Source organism: Pinus tabuliformis, chromosome 4_2 (genome assembly GCF_031772625.1).
Source record: "Pinus tabuliformis cultivar Carrire ecotype Pingquan chromosome 4_2, CPIR1, whole genome shotgun sequence".
Taxonomy (NCBI): domain Eukaryota; kingdom Viridiplantae; phylum Streptophyta; class Pinopsida; order Pinales; family Pinaceae; genus Pinus; species Pinus tabuliformis.
The window spans coordinates 1,094,857,568-1,094,881,707 of NC_142304.1; the positions used below are offsets into that span (position 1 = coordinate 1,094,857,568).

Below are 24,140 nucleotides of genomic sequence, written 5' to 3' on the forward strand. Positions count from 1 at the left end.
GAGGTGGGCAGACATCGAGCTGTAGGCAGGAGGACTACAAGTGATGCGGGGAAGATACTTGAGGTACCCAACCTCTTGGATTATACCTTTGCTACGGGAACCCCGAAGAGAGAGTCGCAAGACTGGCGGATGTAGGTAGAGACAGATACGGATGAAGCAGCAGAGAGTGCTACAGTACAGGAGTCCCTAGGCAGTGTGAGGCTAGCAGGCTAAAATAGTGCAAGCCCTAGTTGCGGTCACAAATGAGCCCTAGCTTTAGTCATGAAGGGAGACTTAGATGTAGTCTTGAAGGAGCTCTAGCCACAATCAAAAAAGAAGCCCTAGCTGCAGTAAAAGGTAGCCCTAACCACAGTTAAAAGGAGGCTTAGCCACAAAAAGAGAGAGGCCTAAGACACAGTCTAGAGAGAGGCCTAAGATGCAGTCAGGAGAGGCATAAAGACATAGTCAAGAGAGGCCAGATACACAACAAAAGGAAGGCTCTTATCCACAGCAAAGGAGGCCTTAATCCGTAACAAGAGGGAGGCCCTTATCAGCCATCAAGAAGAAGCATATAGTCACAGTCAAGGAAGGTCTAAAGAAGCACTCAGAGAGGCCCTAGCCACTGCAAGAAGGATCTGTAAGACAGCAAGAAAGAAGCCCTAGAAGCAACGTGGAAGTCTTATGTTTTGCTATAGGTACAATGTGTGAAAGGGAGGTCATTTTGAGTGTTGTTCTTGGGTTCTCTTGTAGGGAGAAGGGTCGAAGTTTGAAGTTTAAGATCACAGCAAGAAGAGGCATTCAACATGGGTTAAATAGGGTTGTTCTGTAGCTATTCCAGGAATATTGAAGGGTTGAAAAGGGGCCGAGTATCTTGCTTGAAGCTTCAACTAAAGGATGACTTAGCTTAATAAAGTTCATGATGGCCTTTTACAATCATATACTTATGAGTGAACCCAACTCTTATTATTGGGACTTATCCTAGTGTCCTGATATGTGGGATATAGAGGACAAATAAGATCTCCCTTTCTCCATTGCATTCCTCCCACCTTGAAAATCAAAAGGGGACAATGAATTTCATATACACATACTTAACAGATATATATTCCCAATCTCTTGCCATCTACTAGTTGCGCCTTCTTGAGCTAGGCTCAAGCAATTAGTCAATCCAGAGCATACATATCCCTACTTATTCTCCACACGCCTCTGGTGGATCTCTCTATCCCTGTAGTGCCAGTAAAATGGTTTGGGTATGGTAAGGGCTGCTAGCTAGTTTTTTGAACCTTTGTATTTACATCTATTTTCGCCTGGCCTTACCCTACTCTCATCTCTATGTATTCTCAAATTAAACCAACTACACAATCAAAAACTTTGTTCTTGTGTGGTATCTCAAAATGCTTTTCAAACATAAAATTACAACATACTGTCACAAGGAGACTAATAATGGTTTAACATATCAAACTTGACATCTTACATTAACAATTTCCTTTTACGTGATGTTAGTCTTCTGCCCAAGCCTTGGAACCATGCCTAAAGGGGTGTACTACATGACCGAGGGTTTGCACTGCTAGTAAACTTAATTATAACTAATTATGAGAACAAGATAGCATTGTTTATATACCATATTTCTTAAATTAAAGATTAGCTTCCTGTATGAATTACAGTGCATTGATAGAAACAAAGATAGTTTCCAACAAAAAGCACCCAAAAAAGTAGCAAAAGTCATAGGAGACACTTATTTCACTTCTTCGGTGTTGGTCTTTGAAGACCTCCACCACCATCATCACTTCCACATGCATCCTCCTGCACCTCAAGAGTTGCAGGTACCACTCTACCCCTGTTTCTTGAAATCTCTCTGATAGGAGTCTCTGTAGCCTTCTCAGAACAAGGAATCATAAGTGGATTGGTTCTGTGAGGCATCAACTCCTCACCACTTTCAATAGCTTCCATCATCAACTTCCAGTCTTTAAAATCAAACCAAAAAACAAATTGGCTGTAATAAGCTTCTCCAGATGCCATTTATGTAGCTCTGGGAGCATTTTTGGGGACAACAAAATGTTTTCCATTTTCATCGACATTTATTTCAACTCTACCATCCTTTACTAGAAAATGATAGCGCAAAGATGTTTTCTACTGTCTAGGAAAATGATATTCTATTTAGAACCAAATTCTCTAATCTGGCTTGCTTCTGTTTTTGCAAAATGTTAAATATGCTTGCCATATTCTTGTCTGTTTCTGATTTTTCATCTTCTGGGGACTTTTTCACTGCTTCAGGTCGAGTGCTTTCTGTCGGCTTAGTATGTTTTCTCTGTACTATATCTTTCCTTTGCTTGGGTTCATTATCCATTGGTCCAAGCATAGTGAAAATTCCAGCCACATGCTGGAAAATAGAAGCAGCTAAAAGCCCAATATTTCTCCATGATATTTGGGTTTGATCATCATTTCCCTCCAAAGACCTGCTTCCATATGCCTGGTCACTATAGTTTCTTAGAATATCACTACTAATAAAATCAACTGGAGTATCACCATCATTGTTTTGTGATCTGTTAACAGTAGTGAGGAGTGTGGATGTGAGATCAAAGAGTGTATCAACATCTGTAACTTGCTCATGAGGTCTCTAAACAAAATTGTGCAAGCTTTCTACTTTGCTAATTATAGCCTCAAATTTGCCAGATTCTGCTTTTAAAATATTTTCTCTCTCCTCAGCAATCGAAGTCTTGAGGGGATGATAATGGTACCTTAATATACAGTGTTGCACCATACTCTAACTGTTACCACTACATGCAGTGGCATCTTCTTTCTCTCTCGGGGGCTTACTGTGGCCTTGTTATGATCCTTTTACCCCACGAGAGGAATTTTCCAGTGTCTGACTTAATGTTTCTTCCTCTTTAACTCTAGCTTGGGTACCAAGCCTTCTACCCACCCTTTCTATCACCTACTTTTGGAGTTGATAGAAATGAAAATATTCAACCAAAGCTGGAAGGAAGGGCTTGAAATTGAGATTTATGATTTAAAGTGTATAATGGCTATCTCATATTTGTATTTGCATTGATTAAATGATTATTATATGTAGTCATGTTTTATATTAATTATTTTAATGCATCATATATATGGTTTTGTATAGTAAATTTATTTTTATGTTAAATTTTAATAGTTAAATTTACATATTCTTTCTTGATATTAGTTATTTTTTATTAATTTTCATTTTATTCTATTGGATCCATTAAAATTTGTTATCTAAGTTAGTGTTTCCAATTAACAAGTGTAGTTGATCAATATAAATAAGTGAAATAAATTATTAAATTGTGATTTTTTTTTTAATTTCTACTTAGTTAAATATTATATATAAATATTCCTTGTGGTTATAACATACCAAACCAATCATTTTTAGTTGTTAAATATGATTATGTTAAGATAACTTTAAAAAAATGTTATCACCCATGGTTAGAACTTACCAAACCATTTTTTTTAGCCCCTAGATTTATTTATGTTAAAATATCTTTTGAAATAATGTTATGGCCAATAGTTTTGTTATATTCCATGGTTTTGTACTTTATATTCATTTAATTTGCTAGTTTTTGCACATGGTTTTGTTAGATTCCATGGTTCGTATTTAATATTTATTTAATTTATTAGTTTTTTCTCATCAACTTTTTTCATAAATTAAAACAAGCGAGAGAGACCTTGAAGTCTTGAAAAGAAATGTCATAATCTAGGTATTTTATTCTACGCCACTCTTCATATATTTTGGTTGTTAGATTTTTGTGCCAAGAGACCCTTTCCACCTGGGGAATATGTTATAATATTTGGCATCAAATCAAATAAAAAAATTTAAAAACATAAAATTCTCGAGTGCATAGTTTTTCTTGCCCATGGTTTTTTCCCATGGTACTCCTAACCCATGGTTTTTGTCCATGGTATTTTTCTACAATCTAGCCTATTCAAAGGCTAATAATTAGAGAGAGAGATTTGATCTCTCTTGATGCTTGAGAGAGATAGATCTACGCTGGTTATTTATAAATGAAGAGGAGTATTTTCTTGTAGTAGTACTCTTATTTGTTTTGTATTTAAAATTTATTAAATGATGGATTTCTATTTTGTATTTTGATTTTTGAGGCTTGTTTACTTTTATAATTTTACAATTATTTCTGTCACTATTTTTATGTAATTATGAAACTTTCCATATTTATCGTAGTTGAAATTATGTTTGTATTATAGACATATTAATAAATAGCTTGTTGCTCTTAAGCTTTATTATTTCAAATTACCTAACATAATCTCTCTTATCACCATGAAAAAAGCATTTATGGGATAAAACTATTAATGGGATGGATAATAGATAATTATTATTTTTTATATATTAAATTAATGTCTTTGGTTGATGATATTTAATATTATAGATAGTCTAATAGTTGTTAAAAGTTTCTATAGGATGGTTTTATCAAAATCCTTTTCCAATCATTTGAGAGGCTATAAACCAGACCAATGGCAAAAAAAATATTGTGTCCCGATGTTTATATAAAATAATTAATTAACTAGAAAAATTAACTAAATTATTTAACTACTAATTTATAAAAATATATATATATATATAATATCTACATACATTACTAATTTATAAAAAAATATATATATAAACCTTATACATTTAAATTTATAATTTTATATAAAAATAAAAATTTTAAATATTAGATACGATCACTAAATCCACTTTTAAATAAAAGAAACACAAAAATAACAAAAAAAATTATAAAAACTTAACCATACTGTTATGAAACCAGCTCACAAAAAGATAGAAAAGAGAGATCCACGCCTTAGAATTCAGCCTCTTCGAGGGGGCAACCTCCTTTACATTACATAAATGAACAATTCTTGGATGATACAAATGAAAAACCTCCTTTCTATATATAGGAGTCTAAGGGTCCCAATATAATCCAGCCGACCTAACAATAATAATATAAGCCACAAAAATAACAATAGAGGGATTCTATGGGGCACAATAATAACAATATGGGGGTATATGGGTACAACAATATAAATAAGGGGTATAACTACAATAGTAATGGGGTAATCACTAGTATTATAGGGACCCAACATGCCCCTCTCCTTCAAAAAAGTGTTGTCCTCAACGCTTGAGTAGTTCTGGATACTTCTGCATAAAATTCTCATCCTCCCATGTGGAATCTTCAGCGGATAAGTTCTTCCACTTGATAAGATACTCTGAAATTGATCGATTTCGTAGCTGTCGAGTTCTTGTTTCTGTGACTGCTTCCGGTTCCAATATAATTTTTCCTTCCTCGTCAAGTTCTGGCAATATTGTTTGAACTGGGAGCTTGTCGCCTATAACCTTCTTTAAACATGAAACATGGAAAACTGGGTGCAATCGAGAAGCTGCAGGAAGCTCCAATTTGTATGCCATAGTACCAATCTTTTGCAACACCTTGTACGGACCATAATACTTTGGTGATAATTTATTATCCTTCTTAGCTTGCTTGAGGGACATTTGCTTATATGGTTGTAGCCGTAGGAATACCCAATCACCTACATCAAAACTTCTTTCACTGCGATGTTGATCTGCCTGTTGTTTCATTCTATTTTGTGCCAACACGAGGTTATCCTTTAAGAGTTGGAGGACTTGTTGTTGATGTTCGATGTGATGTTCCACTGCCTGAACCTTAGAATTTTCTCTTAAATATGATGTGATGGATGGTGGTTGATACCCATAAAGTGCCATAAATGGGGTCATTTTTGTTGCTGTATGGAAGGAAGTGTTATACCACCATTCAGCCAGAGGCAACCATTTGACCCATTGTGTCTGTTTATCAGATACAAAGCAACGAAGATATCCTTCCAAACATTTGTTTACTATCTCAGTTTGCCCATCAGATTGAGGATGATAAGATGAGCTATGAGCTAACTGAGTACCAAGACAAGAAAATAATTCTGTCCAAAAATTTCCAGTGAAAATGGGATCTCTGTCACTTACAATAATCTTTGGGTTTCCATGTAGCTTTTGAACTGTTTCCATAAATGCAGTAGAAACTGTACTGGCTTTAAATGGATGTGATAATGCACAAAAGTGTGCATACTTGGTAAGTCTGTCAACTACCACCATGATGACACTCTTTCCCTCAGACTTGGGTAAACCTGTGATAAAATCCATTGAAACCTCCTCCCAACGTTGGCTTGGAATGGATAAAGGTTGTAATAGACCCGGTGTCTTAATTGTTTCAACTTTATTTTGCTGGCAAACCAAACATTCCGCCACAAACTTTTGAATATCTGATTTAAGGCCATCCCAAAAAAATTCCTTCTTAACCCTGTGGTAAGTTTTTAAAAATCCTGAGTGCCCTCCTAAGGGAGAAGTGTGCAATTCCATAAGAATCTTTTGTTTTAGCTGGGAATTCTTACAGAGGTATAAGCGATCTTTGTACCATAACGAATCATTTTTCCAGCTAAATGTATCAGAAGTACTGGAATCTTGTTGTAGCTTTCGAATAAGTGCCCACACTTCTTCGTCATTCTTCCATTCCTCCCTTGCTTCGTTTATCCAATCTGGTTGGATAATAGAAATGGCACACAACAATGCTTCCACATCCTCATCCTTTCTTGAGAGTGCATCTGCCACCACATTTTGCTTCCCTTTTTTGTAGATGATTTCAAAGTCATAACCCAACATCTTTGTGACCCACTTTTGTTGCTCTTCAGAGGATAATCTTTGTTCTAAAAAGTATTTAAGGCTATCATGATCCGTTTTTACCTTGAAGTGTCTTCCCATTAGGTAGGGTCGCCATTTCTTAAGTGCATGGAGTATTGCCAACATTTCCTTCTCATAAATAGCTTTGCTTAAAAACTTTCCCTTGATTGGACGACTTTCAAAAGCAATGGGTCTTTCATCTTGCATTAGAACAGCACCAATTCCATTTCCTGAAGCATCACATTCCACAATAAAGGTTTTTGTGAAGTCCGGTGTAGCTAAGACCGGTGCTTGGCACATTGCCTCTTTAAGATGTTCAAAGGCCTTTGTTGCTTCCGAAGTCCATGAAAATGAATCTTTCTTCAATAATGTTGTTAGAGGTGCTGCTATTCTCCCATAATTCTTAACAAACTTGCGATAATACCCTGTCAACCCAAGAAATCCTCGCAGATGCTTTATGGATGTGGGGATTTTCCATTCCTTAATGGCTTTAATTTTGCTAGGGTCTACCTTAACTCCTTCATGAGATACAATATGACCCAAATATTCCACCTCCTGGACTCCAAAGAAACATTTGGATCTTTTTGCATATAATTGTTTCTCCTCCAATAGTTGTAGCACCCTGTCAACATGTTCAACATGATCCTTCCAAGACTTGCTGTAGATTAGTATATCATCAAAAAATACTAACACAAATTTTCTAAGGAATGGTTTGAAAATTGAATTCATCAAACCTTGAAATGTTGAAGGTGCATTGGTAAGGCCAAAAGGCATGACCAAAAATTCATAATGACCCTCATGAGTTCTAAATGCTGTTTTCGGAATGTCTTCAATCTTCATTCTGATTTGATGATATCCCGAACGAAGATCCAACTTGGTGAAGTAAATTGATCCATGCAATTCATCCAGTAATTCATCAATACAGGAATGGGGAACTTATCTTTAATAGTGAGCTTGTTGAGCTCCCTATAATCTGGACACATGCGCCATGATCCATCCTTCTTGTGCACCAATACTACTGGAGCTGAGAAAGAACTTTGACTCGGTTGAATTATACCAGCCTCTAGCATTTCTGCAACCATACGTTCAATTTCACTTTTTTGGACATAGGGATATCTGTACGGCCTGATGTTTGGAGGAACACTTCCTGGAATCAGATGAATAGCATGATCATGATCACGCATAGGTGGGAGACCTTTGGGAGTCTCAAATACCTTGGAATGATTGTCCAGGACTTTTTGGAGATCTGGAGAAATAGATGATTCCAATGTGGAAACATCTAGCGAACATAATTGTGCAATTACACCTCTTTGCTCCTTTTTTAGAAGCTTTGTCATGCCATTAGAGCTGATTATCTTTCCTGGTTTCCCTGCAATACCCCTTAATTCAACTTCCTTTCCTTCCACAGAAAATTTCATGAAAAGTTCTTGAAAATTAAAAGCTATTGTACCCAAGGATTGTAGCCATTGGACTCCTAGTACAACATCAGCACCTCCCATTGGAATGGAAAGCATTGGGCTAGTCAATACATATTCTCCCATGGATAGCTTGATATTATGGCACTTTCCAGAACAATTTATTGTTCCTCCATTTGCAATCATCACTTGACACTCTGGTGCTGGATATAGGAAGCAATTCAATTCTTTTGCTACCCTACAATGAATAAAATTGTGGGTGCTTCCTGAATCAATCAACACTATTACCTTTTTCTTCTTGATTTGTCCTTCTATCTTGATGGTTTGAGGAGTGGTAATTCCCGCCAATGCATTACAAGATATGGTCGGATTTATTTGTTCTTCATCTAGGCTTTGTTCCTGGAATATATCCTCTTCTTTTGACCTTTCTTGCTCCTTTTCTTCTTCCTCTTCACAATCTATGTAGAATAATTTCTTCTCAGCACACTTATGACCTTTTGTGTATTTGCTATCACAATTGTAACAAAGCCCTTTTGCTCTTTTTTCTTCCAATTGTTGTGGTGTCAACCTTGTAGGTTGTGGAAGACTATGGGCAACAACACTTCCGTCTTTATAGTTGTGAGTGGTATGCTTCCTAGTTGCCATAATTTTGCTTTCCATTTTTCTTGCTAACCTGAATGCCTTCTCTAATGAATCAGGTTCCCAAAGGCGCACATCATGTTGGATATTATCCTTTAAAGACCCTATGAACACATCAATCCTATGCTCCTCTGGAATATCTTTTACCCTTATGTTCAATTTTTGGAACTCCTCAATGTGCTCCATTATTGAACCCTTTTGTTTGAGACTTATCAATTGGCTAAAAAAAGTGTTGCTTTTTGTATCCTCATAATGTGCTATCAATTCTTCCGTAAAAATTGCCCAAGTGATAAATTGTTTACGAGAACAAAGCCATTGATACCATACAAACTGATTTGGTTCCAAATATAAAGTTGCCATACGTACCTTTTGTGTGTTTTGCACATTATTGAGATCGAAGAATTGCTCCATCTGTAATATCCATGTGGCGGGATCCTTGCCATCAAACTTCCTCATATCGATTTTTGGAACATGGTGAGTCTTCGATCCAACATTAGAGTCTATGGAATCATGATTAACATTTCTTTTGTTCTCATCATGAGTTTCCTTTACTACCTTTTCACCATTAGTGACCCTTTCTTGTAGCAACTTCTTCAATTCATCCATCTTATCATCCATGCCATCAATTTTAGCGTCCATGCCATTCACCTTAGCTTCCATGCCATCCATCTTAGCTTCCATGCCATCCATCTTAGCTTCCATGCCCTTTATCTTAGATTCCACGCCATTTACCTTAGATTCCACGCCATTTATCTTAGATTCCACGCCACTTATCTTAGCTTCTGTTAGCTTTTGTGAGCGTGACATTTGTTGCACTTGTTCTTGTAATTTTGATATATCATGTAGCATTTCTTCCTCTTCTTCATGAGTCATGCTAGAGCTTTCAGGTTCCTTACTAGGTGTTTGCATTTTCTTTCCTCGGGGCATCAGTTACCGATAATAATGCTTTACTATGCCCTTTGAATTCCGTTAAACCAAGCTTACAAAAAAATTAAAAAAAAACTACACACCTTTTTTCACTTTATAGAAGCCTGATATTGAATCTGATGTATCTCTGTAATTTCGGATCATCCAATTCTGAAATTTCTACCTGTAGTAGCCTTCTGTGTCCTCTTTCCAATGCCACAAGTCTGAGCCAAATTGGATTCTCCAAGGAAGAGTTATGTGAAATCTCCCACAGTGACTTGCTTTTAGACTGGTTCAGTAGAGCGAACTTGTACGACGTGCCACGAGTCACTGTTTCAACCTTTGAATCTGAAACACACATAAAAAAAACTACAGTCCGTCCTCTTTCTGTACCTTCTTATGAAATTTCAATCCGATCCCCAGAGAGAAAGTTATGACGATTTTCCCCAGGTCACCTGTTTTGAATGTAATTCAGGAGTCTGCAAAAAGACCAACTTCCTCAGATCATATCTCCGCAAATATCGTGCAAAAAGCTCTGAAATTCGGACCCAAGGTTCAGCACGATTTCTTCTCAAATGGGTTTTTTTTGCGACTTCTGAAACGTCACAGAAAAAAAGTTATAGCGAAAATGCCACGATGACCTGTTTGGAGCAGCGAAACCCTAGAATCCAAAGCTCTGATACCAAATGTTATGAAACCAGCTCACAAAAAGATAGAAAAGAGAGATCCACGCCTTAGAATTCAGCCTCTTCGAGGGGGAAACCTCCTTTACATTACATAAATGAACAATTCTTGGATGATACAAATGAAAAACCTCCTTTCTATATATAGGAGTCTAAGGGTCACAATACAATCAAAGCCTACATAACAATAATATTGTAGGGCACAAAAATAACAATAGTGGGCTTCTATGGGCACAATAGTAACAATATGGGCACTACATGGGTACAACAATATAAATAAGGGGTATAACTACAATAGTAATGGGCTAATCACTAGTATTATAGGGACCCAACACATACACTGCTACACATCAATGACTACAATTAAAAAAATAACATAACTTTAACTAATAAAATTCCTGAATAGTCAACGTTGTTAAAGATATATTAAGCACTATTGCAAGGTGTTGTCACTAGGGAGAACACCCAACCTATTTGCAACAAACGTGTTCCGTTAGCACCTAACCTATATATGGTTGACTTCTAGCCATAGACTATGAAAATACCTTCAAAAACTATCCAGAAAACAAATGCTTTTTATGATTCATGTCTAATTCCAATCGGGAAGATATCCATATTGCAAATGAACCAGATTAACGTTTTCCATAAAACAGTTTCAAGAAACGAACCATTTTCCGTACCGTTCCGTTTTTTATATGGTTTCCGTACCGTTCCGTTTTTTATATGGTTTTTTGAGAAACGACATTGTTGTTTTTTCTGTTGTTTTCCTAGTGTGGTATACTACCAAACTACTATTTTTGTAATTTCTGGTGTGGTATACTACCAAACTACTATAAGAGTTGGTGTGGTATACTACCAAACTACTATAAGAGTTCGGCGTATATTTAATATAAATTTCATTTTCAATATAGTAATTGTGGGGCCAATTAATTAGAAGCTAAATTTTTAAAAAACAAAACCCAAATAACCTAATTTCAGGTGAAAAAGTTGGTAGATTGTTTGAAGCAATTGAAATTGAGGAAGGAATTAAAGGAGAGGAAGGGTACCTGTGCAAGTATTTTCTTGGGTTCTTAAAAGAAGACCAAGGCTTCTGATCCTTCCATCGTGGTCCAAATTTTCCCACAGAAAATAGATCCATGTTTTGTGAGCAAGCCATTGAAGAGATCCTCCTCAATCTTATTTCTCAACGCATCCAAATTCAACCATGAAACAATAACTGCCAGGGAATTACTACAACATTTCATGTGAAAATATAAAACAAATTTGCAAATCAATTCTAAGAATGGCCATCGATCTAGAAACCCTAAAAATTGATCCAACCACCTGTGTTTGTTTCCATATAGTCATAGATCAGATTGTACTGTGCCCATGGTCTTTCCTTTTTTTTCAACTACTCAACATACATTTCATGTGAAAATATAAAACAAATTTGCAAATCAATTCTAAGAATGGCCATTGATCTAGAAACCCTAAAGATTTCATTCGAATACACTAAGGCGGGGAAGAAAACGTGGCATAATGGTCTTTCCTCTTTTTTCAACTACTCAACATTGATTCGAATACACTAAGCCGGGGAAGAAAATGCGGCAAAATGGTCTTTCCTTTTTCTTCAACTACTTATCATTCGAATACACTAAGCCGGGGAAGAAAATGCGGCAAAATGGTCTTTCCTTTTTCTTCAACTACTTAACATTCGAATACACTAAGGCAGGAAAGAAAACGCACCAGAAACTAAATTTTTAATTTGAATAAACATTAAATTTTTTAATTATAAGTATTTATATTTTATAAATTTTAAAAACATTATATTTTATGAATATATCAAAATGTATGGAATGTATATTTTCTTATCTTATTGTATACTCATTTCAAAAAATTATATTTTTTATTTTTCAAAATTACAAAATAATAAACCATGTTGTAAGTTGTAATTTTAAACAAATTCAGCTTTGGATTTTATATAATTAAACAAAAAAACTATAAATATTTTTTATTAATGTTTAATTATCTAATACTAATATTATGGTTTTCCATGTTATTTAAACAAATGAGATTTGGTTTTATAATTATTATGTCAAACTTTAAAGCTAAAAATTAACTTTTAACAATGCAATCTATTATAACCAATTTGGATGTAGTTCATTGTTATGGCAGTAAAAAGTGAATCTCATGAGTCAATTTGGTTGTAGTTCATTGTGATGGTAGTAAAAATGAATCTCATGAGCCTGGTCCCACCCACACATTGGTATAGTTCCACCCAAGGAACCATTGATCTTTCTCCATGAATCAGTAATATTGTACCAAGAAGCACCATAATGTATGGCATTTCTATTTCCCACAATTGAAAAAGCACCATAAATCCTTCTACATGAGCATTTTGCTTCCGTATTGTTGAACTAAACATGGCTTTCCTGTGGCAACAAGAATGTCTGAAACCCTCATCCCCCCTATCACAATATATCTTCGAATCCGTCATGTTGGAGTGTAGTATCCCTAGTAAGCATATAGGAGTGTAGGGGAACACAACCTCAGAGTCAATGGGAAGCCAAGGGGAAAGGTTTGTGCATCTAAGAGGGATACCTCAATTACATAGATGTGGTTTTCTAAGCTTTTGCTTTAATCAAATGTATATTTGAGGGGGAATTCAGCCATAAAAAAAATGCTTGACTGAATTTTCATACACAAGGGTTGATTCTACTTCGAATTTTGATACTTTGTGTTTACTCATTTTAATGTCATTACATATAACTAATAATTTGCAAGTCTTTGTCTCATTTGATCTCATTTTATTTCAATTGTGAAGTGACTAAGCCTTGAACCCCAAATCCTCATAGCTAATATTTACAAAGTATGCATTGCCTCATTTCCTCTCATTTTACTTTAGTTAAATGGAGAAACTATGCCTTAGCCCCAAACCCACACAACTAAGCTTTTCACACTACAAAATCCTCTCTCTCCCTGGAATTGCACTTGGTTTAGATATACTTTTCTTAGAAGAGAAGCAATGTCTCACTAAATACCTTACATGTTAACTTATCATCTGATCCCATTACATTTTCCAAGCATTGAGAACATTAATAAAATTTCAAAATTCAATTTCACACTCATTTGATGTAATCACCATGTTCCATCAATTTCAGGTAAACTCTACAAATAAATGTAAGTAATTATTTTGATTTTTTTTCATTGATTCTAAATTAGCAAGTGAGAAAACTACAGATGCATCTTTATTTTTAAAGTACAATCATCCGAAAAAACTCATCAAAGACTAAAGATAGGTTAAAACCTTTATGGAGTGAAAAATATTGTTGGTATCCTCCAGAATAACACTACTTTCAGAAGTTGGGTTCAGATTTTACCACAAATGCAAGAACCAAAGTGAGAAGCTTATTTTAAAGTTTTTATAACATGATATATTATATAAAAAAAAAAATTGAAGAAGCACACAATACAAAAATGTTTTTTATCTAGTATCATTCTAGATAGAGAAAAGTACTCGTTAGGCTATCTATTACATGAGTAAGAATTGCTACCCACCTACTTTCAAAATCATCATGGACATTTAAATATTAAAAAGGGAATTGATTAGGCTACCTATGAATAAATAAGAGTTATTCCCCACCTTTCCAAACTATCAAGTGCATTTAAGTTATCATATTTTATCAACATCCTTTCTATGATGCAGCACATTACAACTTTCTATTATATTTATGCATTATATGAGTTTGTTGTACTTGTAAGGTGCATAAATTCCAAAATAATTGTCCAAATATCCATGTTTCCACTAAATTAATTGTTTAAGTAAGAGACACATTCTATTGTAGGAAGCATGCATCAATCAAACATTGTTGTACTCATAGTTTACAAACCCAACCAATTTTTCATACACAAACACATTCAAGACTAATCCACAATAACAAACAATGCTCAAAACAATGTTCTTCATCAAACATCTACCAATGCATAAAGAATGAGGAGACAAGAGATACACAGAATATGCGATCAACCAGGGCCAAAACCTCTCCAACATGAGAGGAAAACCCAAACGAGATCTTCTTCTTATATAGACTTCAATTGACGAATACCAAGACCATGGCCTAGACCCTTGACTCAATGACCTCTCCAAGACCAAGTCACAAGCCTCCTTGATTCAACTTCCTTATTTTTCCTTGAGTCAACAATGATCAGGCTTCTTCCTTCAATAACTCGACTATCCTTCAAATTCCAGTTCCATGGATCAGATCTGTAGTTCTTGGCCCTCTTGCATAAACCCTAGAATGTGTGGTTGACCAACCTTTTGAGCCTTGATCTTCTTCGCTTGGATGGTATGAACTCTTATTATAATTCGGCGTGTAACCTTACTTATCTTCTTCCTTGATTCGACTTCTTGTACAACAACAAGATCTTCAACCTTTTTTGTAGTAGATAGTTCTTCCTTCCTTCGCACATGTGGATCTATTAGCCCTAAAACAAACCCATAAACAACACCAAAATCTTCTCTCTTTGTTTCCTTCTCTTGGTTGGTTATCTTCGCACTTCTTATTACAAACTTACTTAACCAAATTTGCTTGTCCACAAATGGAGGATGATCTGCCCTATATATAGTGTTTTTTCCATCAAAAACACGTGCTAGGAAGTGTTAAGGAGTGCCGGGGGAACACAAGGGAGCAATAGGTGAAAATAATGCATGCAAATGAACGATTAATATTTTGTGACAGGAAGTGTTAGTGAGTTCTAGGTGTGCTAAGGAGGGAGTGATAAGGTATGCTATGCAGTGTTAAGGCATATTAGAAGCTAGGGAAACATGCCAAGATGTGTCAGGTGCTAGGGTGTGCCAATGCATGCCACGGAGTGTTATGGAGTGCCAGGGAAACATAAGGGAGCACTAGTTTCAAATTCATGGAAATGAATGACTAAGAGTGTGTGACAAGGAGTGTCATTGAGTTCTAGGTGTGCTAAGAAGGGGACGACAAGGTATGTTAGGTGGTACCAATAAATGCTAGAGTGTTAGGGAGACATGCCAGGGTATGCCAATGGGTGTCAAAGTGTGCTAATGCATGTCATGGAGTGTTAGGGAGTGCGACATAAACACAAAGGAAAACTAGTTCAAAGTGCATGGAAATGAACAAATAAGAGTGTATGATAGGGAGTGTCAGTGAATTCCAAGTGTGCTCAGGAGGGAGTGACAAAGTTATATGCTAGGTAGTTCAAAGGCATGCAAGAGTGCCATGACATGTCAAGGAGTGCTATGGTATGATAGGGAGTGCTAAAGCATGCCATGGCATGTAGGGAATGCCAACATGTGCCACATAGTGCCAAGGGATTGTTAGACATGCCAGGTGTTATGCCATGTCAAGATGTAAACTATGTTGCTTAGTTGTTTTATGGCCATGGTTAGATGTGAGCCTTGACTTGGTAACTTCTTAAGTGAGATGAGCTAAGATTGGGCATGAGTAGCCTAAGATGAGTTATAGGCCATTCTTAGGTAAACAAGGGATAGTATAGTTGTAGTAATTATAACTTGGTCAAGATGTTGTAGTTGAGGTAGGACTTGGTTGGTTCCCAAGTCTTAAAACCAATAAGGGTAGTTATGAGGGCATGATAGCTAAGGAGTGCCAAGGCATGCCAAGGAATGAAAAGGCATGTTAACACATGCCAGAAAATGTCAATGCATGTCAAGGAGTGTTGGGGAGTGTGAGGGCATCACAAGGGAGAACTAGGTCAAAGCGCATGACAAATGAATAAGAGTGTCTACCAGGTGTCCCAAGGACGAAGCGTATTAGGATAATTTCATAATAGGACTTGCAATAGGTAAGCATATGATTATGATAAGGGGATGGAAAAAGCAATTCTAGACAAAGGGAGACTTTTGTCTAGGGACAACACTATTTTTCAATGACTTGGTTGGGTTCCAAAGTCACAAAAAAAGTAAGGCTATCTATGAGGGCATGACAACTAGGGAGTGTCAAGGTGTGCAATGAATGCTAAGAAGTGATAACACATGCTAGAAAGTTCCAAGGCATGTTAGTCATTCCAAGACATGCCAAGTGCTAAGGCATGCCAAGAGGTGTCAGGTGCTAGGGTGTGGCGCCAACGCATGCTAGGGAGTGCCAGGGAAACACAAGGGAGGACTAGTTTCAATTGCATGTAAATGAATGAATAAGAGTGTGTGATAGGGAGTGTTAGCAAGTTTTGGGTGTGCTAAGGAGGCATTGACAAGGTATGTTAGGTAGTGCAGGGAAACACAAGGAAGGACTAGTTTCAATTGCATGGAAATGAATGAATAATAGTGTATGATAGGGAGTGTTATCAAGTTCTAGGTCTGCTAAGGAGGCATCTCTGAACAAATTTTGGGATGGTTTGGAGAAAATTTTGTGTTTTGGTGCAGACTTGAAATTTTTTGGCCATTTTTTGTCTAGCAGCACAGCGAGCTTACACTTTGCTTCTTCCTCAGGGCTCCAAATGATGTAAAATCAGAATTTTTGGAAATCTTATGACCCCATATCAAACCCCATTTGCCCACTTTCTTGGTCTGGGGCTCAGGTTTTGAGAAATTTGTAAAAAACAGGCCAAAAATCACATTTTTCCCCTCTCTTTCCATTTCATTGTGCACCTGGAGACACCTTGGGCGAATGGCCATATCTTAGCCAAAAATTCGTCATTTTTAGTGAAACAATACTCTAAAGACATCTACACTCTCCCAGATTTCCAGAAAAGCCTTCTGATCTAGATTTGGACTTCAGAAAGGTACTCAAAAATGGCCTCCAACAGCTCGTTGTACACCTAGAAATTTCTGAGATTTTTCTAAAATTTTCACTGTGTAATTTTTTGTAATTCCTAGTTTGACTCTGGTAAAAGTCAAAAGGGTGAAGTAGATGAATGTGGGGGGTAAAATTAAATGTAAATAATGGGTGGTTAGTATTTATAAGTTGTTTTGATGTAAATTTGACCTCATTTATGAGAGAGGTTGGAGTCAAAGTTAATTGTAGAAGTCATTTTTAACTTCCCTAGACATTAGGGTTTGGTTAGAACACCTCATGGAATAGTTCCTAGAGTCATTGATTCAACCCCTAAGAGTGGGGAGATGTTGTTTTGGTCTTTATGTATCAGTTTCTCAGTGATAGAACGGGTTGGATTTTAGAGGAGACAACTATTGTAGCTTGTACTTGGACATTTTCTAGAAATCAAAGGACACAATTTGCAACTATTATCTAGGAAATCATGTGCAGTAAGTTTGTGATGTTATTTTTTCTCTGTTATAGCTTTATATGAAAGATATTAATCTTCTCTTTCCATTCTTCAATTATTCAATGGTTTTCCTTACATTTTATAAACAAAATTCTTTGCATAAAGCTCTGTTTTGATGGAAAAATCATTGTGTTACATTATTTCTTTCTTAATGAATTCATGTTTCATGTTCATTAATACCTTTCGCTTCTTCTCAACAATACAATACACTGAAAAACCCCAAGATCCATAACAAAAGTAATGCTACCTTTCTCCTTTTTGTATTTTTTGTTGTAACCCTTTGATCCTCTGACCTAGCTACCTAGTTTTTCTCCCTTATCCAGCAACAAAACCCTAAATTTTCCAAAACCCACTTGAACCTAGCTATCTAGCCTAAAATCCTTTACATTCCAACCATCTCTTTGTTTTGATTTCATAGAGAGAGCCCTCTCTGGTTTGGTAGGACTAGCTACCAAACTAAAATCTTGGTCTGTGATTACCTCCGTCGATCTCCTCATTAGCCTGGGACATTGTGGAGGATAACAGAGGGCATGAAAACTAGGGAGTGCCAAGGTGTTCTAGTGAATGTCATGTTCCCAAGTCATGGAAAAATGTAATGCTAGTTGTAAGGTCATGACTGCCAATGTGTGTTAGGCAATGCTAGGGCATGCTAACATGTGCCAGGTACTACGAAGACATGTCAAACAAGATAAGACGTGCCAAGTGCGAAGGCATGCCAAGATGTACAAGGGTGTGACAATGCATGCCAGGGACTGTCAAGGGAACGAAAGGGAGGAACAAGTTAAACTACAAGTAAATGAGCACATAATAGGGTTAATAAGTCATCACTTTACCTTTTCCATGAGGGTCATGCTAGGAAAACCAACACTAGGTGCCAATAGGTGCCAAGTGTCAATTCATTCTAAGTGCCAAATATTCCTCCATTTCTTCTCATCTAGTTTCCAATAATTGATCTCAAATAACTTTAATATTAAACCATGCCAAATCATACCAAGTCATCTCAACGAATGCCTAACATGCTAATACTTGCCAAGTGCCAACACATGCCAAGTGCCAATGTGCGTCAGGGAGTGTGATGCATGCTATCAAGTGGAAGAGCATATCGAAGAGTGCTAAGGTGTGCTAGAGAGTGCCAATGCATGCTGAGGAGTGTTAGGGAGTACTAGGACAACACAAGGGAGCACTAGGTCAAAATGCATGGAAGTGAATGAATATAAGGGTGTGTCGGGGAGTGTTAATGAGTGCTAGTTGTCATGCCAAGGAGGGAGTGACAAGGTATGCTAAGCATGGGTAAGGCATGCCGGGTAATATCAGGGAATGTCAAGAAGTTCTAGAGTGTGCTAGGTATTTTCGGGGTGTGCTAGCATGTGCCAAATAGTGCCAAGGAATTCCAGGTGCTAAGACATGCTAGGATGTGCATGGTGACATAGTATGCCAATATGCGTCAAGGAGTTTCAAGGCAACACAAGGAATAAACAAGCTAAAATGTAAGGAAATGAACACATAAGAGGGTTAATAAGTCGGGACTTTATCTTTTTCAAAAGGGGCATGCTAGGCACACTTATAATATGTTGCAATACATGCCAAGTGCCAATGTATGCCAAGTTCTAATGTTTTTCAATGCAATATTTTTCCAAGGTGTTCCAGGGCATGCCAACACATGATAGGGAAGTGCTATGCTATGCTAGGGCATGCCAGCATGTGCTTGGGCATCCTACTCATGGGAAGATGTTCTAGGTACAAAGATGTTCCAAGACATGTGAGGTGCCAAGGAATGTTAGTGTACTGTTCCAAAGCATGTTAAGGTGTGCCATGAGTGTTGAGGAGTGCTAGGTCTCTCTCATTAATCAAATTGATAGTGCTTGATTATGTATTAAATAATATAGTTCCTACACACACTAGTGGAACTTTATTTAAAGGAAATTTGCTAGATAATAAACCTAATAGAGATGAATCATGTGTTGACTCATAGGAAAACTATATTCTTATGACTTGAGGAAAATGATACACACTAATTAATTCTTAACAAATTAACTAACTATTATAACCACTATGACCTTAGACACATAATAAAAAAGACTCCACAACAATGGTCTTAAATCATTATCTTTTGACATAAAATATAGTAACAAGTACATAGCTTCATAAAAAACTCATTGGAATGATCAGTGATGACGAACATTTTTTGACCGTCACCAAAAGTAACCAAAAAGAGAATTGGTGAGGGTCAATAAAATATCGTCACTAGAAGTGTCACCAAAAAGAGAATTAGTGATGGGCCTTTAACGACCCTCACCAAAAGTGTCACCAAAGAGAAAATTAGTGACGGGCCTTTAATGACCCTCACCAAAAGTGTCATTGAAAATGGATTTGGTAACAAACCTTAAAGGACCATCACTATATACACTTACAACAACAATTTTTTAAAGACCGTCACCATATGCGATATTGGTGACGGACCTTAAGGGTCCTTCAGAGGTATGAAGCGTCATAAAAAATTCATTGGAATGATCAATGATGATGAACATTTATTGACCGTCACCAAAAGTAACCAAAAAGATCATTGGTGACGGTCAATAAAATATCGTCAGTAGAAGTGTCACCAAAGAGAGAATTAGTGATGGGCATTTAACGACCCTCACCAAAAGTGTCACCAAAGAGAGAATTAGTGACGAGCCTTTAACGACCCTCACCAAAAGTGTCATTGAAAATGGCTTTGGTGAAAAACCTTAAAGGACCATCACTATATACACTTACAACAACGCTTTTTTAAAGACCGTCACCATATGTCACATTGGTGATGGATCTTAAAGGTCTGTCATAGGCATGACCCTCACTAATGACCTTTTTTCTTATAGTGTAGAAATCCACGAATAAGGCCAAATAAACTTACTGATACCAGAAAATCTCACGAATGGTTTGGTCCTAAGCCATCCAGTGAAAATTGGCAACTTAGAAATGTTCTAGATCAGTCAAACCAATTAAAATCATTTAACTAGACCCGCGAGGGTGTTTCATGTGTTATGTATTAGGAAACTCGATGAAAGAACAAATTCAAGCTTGGCATAAACTTATCTTTTTTTGGAACAATAGTTGAGTAAGGGTAAGAGAGTATGCAAATACAATTACTTATTCACATCATGTAAACACAATCATTGCAGAATTAAAACAGAATCATGGAATATACTACCATAGAATTGCAAATATATATTCATGCAATGCACTTTTGTTAATTATACAGATAGAAAATATTGGAAGAGAATCCCCATGGTAAAGTGTTTATAAGTCGAAATCCTCATACGAGGGATGAGTGATTCTGACTGTACATTGTAGCCTCTCTTGCATAAAATTTATCTATATTCAAAAAGGCATGATTAAGTTCAGAGTGAAACACTTTCAGAAGCTTAAGCCTACAATATGACCTAAGACTCAGCTAAAAAGTTCTCATTGTACCATATTAAAAAAATATAAACCCTCTCATAACAGTCAATAACATAGCGCTACATAAACCTCATTGGCCTCGTATCTGCCTGTGAAAGGGAATATCCTGAGAACATGTAAAAAGAGGATAAGAAAATTAAAAACCTAGAAGGCTATGAAGAAAACCCTAATCCTGACTCTAATTCGACCATGATGTCAAAATCTATACCTGTAAACAAATAATTGATGCTCACATTTAGAAGAAGGAAAACAAGATTATTGTGTGCAAGACGAATATTAAGAAAAAGAACTTACAAAGGAGGAATAGTACCTGGGGTATCCTGTTCCTTTGATGGGATGTAGAGATCCCCTCCAAATCAAATTCTGTCGTGAGTAATGACAACACACACACTCACACACACACACACGCACACACACATATATATACATATGCATATATACATATACATATATACATATACACATACACATACACATATACACACATACACACACACACACACACACATATAATCCTCCTATGGTGACCAGAACAAAAAAAACACATTATATACCTCATTCTTGATAAACAAAGGTTCTTGCAGACTATTGTTGGCATAAGTGTTATCCATCCTATTGAAACCCTTGCAGACATAAACACTGCCAAGAAATTAGAGGGGTTATAATGCAAATTTAAGAACTATCTCAATAATATTAAGGGTTTTTAATAACACCATACCTGTATAGGAGATGCAATCACATTCGTTGGAGAATCTGAATGATAAGGTTTCTAGGGAGTTGCAGAGCTCTCCCCTTATAACCAGCAAGAGAAAATGAGACAACTAAGAAGCAGGGGCATGAGTGAAAACTACCATAACTAGTTCCCAAAGAGTGTGAACTGTTAGATCAACTATCCATAGATCAACAGTAGCAAGGGATCCACCTAAAACCTGTCACATTCATTAATTAGGCCTCTTTGTATGATAGATGGAGACCAGAGAGCCTTCGAGAAACATTTTAAGGTAGGTTGCCTCCCAATATTATAATATGACAACCAAAGAGTAAGCCAAACAATTATAGCTTAGTTCCCTTAGCACTATTAATCTTAGATGGGTTCGTCGCTAATGCATTCACACTTATAAATTAGATTGAACACATTATAAGGATCATAAAGTGTATCCATGACTAGCTATGATTAGGTCAATTAATTTAGTTGTATGTCAATTAATTCAAATGTTATAAAAATATATATAAATAAGTCATAGTGCAAGTCAAGAGCTAGACACAATTTATATGTGTGTGTGTGTTTGGTTGGTGTCTTTGCATGTTACAAGTGGTATCAGAGCACCACAGTTTCAACATTGTGTCTTGTTTGGGAGATTGAGAGAATAACAAATGTGTTAATGGTATAGAGAGTGGAAGCAGGAGGAGGAGAGGAGCAGGAATCACACCACCAGTGAGACCAACTATAGTAACTGGGCTCATACAATTTTTGAAAGTTAATCCAGAAATGTGGGTTCAGTTGGGAGAAGACTCCCGCAACACAAATGTTATGTTGCTAGAAATAGTTCAATATCTGCGAGATGAAATGAGAAATTTGAGGGTTGACGATGAGAGATTGAGGCAAGAATAAGAAATAATCATGAAGAGTCTTCCAGATAGAAAAAATAAAAGAGAGCCAAATCCAAGTCCTCGTAATAGAAATAGGACTAAAGCACACTAACAAATGGAAGGAAATCCAAAATATGGGGTGGGTCGAGATAATAATGAAGAAGGATCTAACAACATTTTTTATGGAAAAGGAACCAAGAAATTTGAACTGCAAGGGGAATTCAAGAAGATTAAACCCCCGATGTTTGACCGTGAGGCGGAGGAAGTTGTTGAACCTTGGCTAATTATCATGAATAAATACTTTCAGATTTACGAGTATGATAAAAATTTAAAGGTCAGGTTCGAAATTTACCAATTATAAGGTAAATCCACCCTATGGTGGGAATAAATTAAGATTGTTCATGGAATCGATGAAAAGAAGTGAATTGGGACAATTTTCAAAAATATTTCAAGGGAAAATATTTAACAGAACATTTCTATGATGAAAAAACAAAAGATTTTCATGATTTTAATTTAGGATAGTTGTCCATGGATGAATTTGTAACCAAGTTTACCTCCTTACTGAGGTATGTCCCCTACATTCATGAAGAAAAAGCTAAGGTGTAGTGCTTCATCAATAGTTTACTAGTGTTCATGAAGGAAAGGTTAGAATTTGACAATCCAAAAATTATTGATGAGGCCATTCGAAAGGCCCAAATATGTTATCAGTAAATGAAGCAAAAAAGGAAAAGTGGTAAGAGCTAGTCTAATAAGAAAGGATAGAAGAGTTTCAAAAATACCAGGAATGTAAAAGCTGTCAACACCAATAATGTACACAAAGGTTAACAAAAAATACATTCTATGAAGAATCAATAAAAATTCAGATTGCAAAATGAAACTAGACAAGTGAAGTGTCAAGTGAACCAGAACCTAGTCAACCGCAAAAACCTCCCTTAAAGTGTTGGGGCTATTAGGAGCCCCACTATTATAGAAAATTGTCCTCACCGCATCAGAACAAAACAAGTTGTTAATATTCAATAATCTTCTAAAGTTGGGGAAGTGGCGAGAAATATACCAAGGATTAATGTTGTGTTGGAGGATCATGAGGTTGAATATCAACCTACGATGATAGAACTGGAAGGTAAAATAGCTAACCATGCCATCTTTATTTTAATAGACCCGGGGGAAATCCTGAGTTATATCTGTCCAAAAGTAGGTTAGTCATGTTGATTGCAAACCAGAAAATTTAAAAACCCCTGGTTAGTACAGCTAGCCACTAGGGCTAAAAGAAGAGTAACTACTAAAGTAGAGAATTGTCTTGTTGAAATAGCAAGACATCAGATTAAGGTGAATTTAAATATTATATCTTTAGGATCCTATGATGTGTTAATTGGAATGGACTGGTTAGAGGGACATTGGTCCTTGGTAAATTGTAATGAAAAAACTATTATTTTCCTTACTGAGGAGGGTGTTAGACAAGAAATTCAGGGAGTTAGAATGCCTAATAAGTTACAACCACTGCAAGAAAAAAGGTCATTGGCGAGGGTCATGCTTGTGACAGACCTT

General features: G+C 36.3%; 1 pseudogene; it reads right to left on the reverse strand.

Annotated features, from left to right (window-relative positions):
- Window positions 1-1,716: 1,716 nt before the first annotated feature.
- Window positions 1,717-2,737, reverse strand: LOC149173468 (non-structural maintenance of chromosomes element 4 homolog A pseudogene; annotated as a pseudogene).
- Between the last annotated feature and the right edge of the window lie 21,403 nt (window positions 2,738-24,140).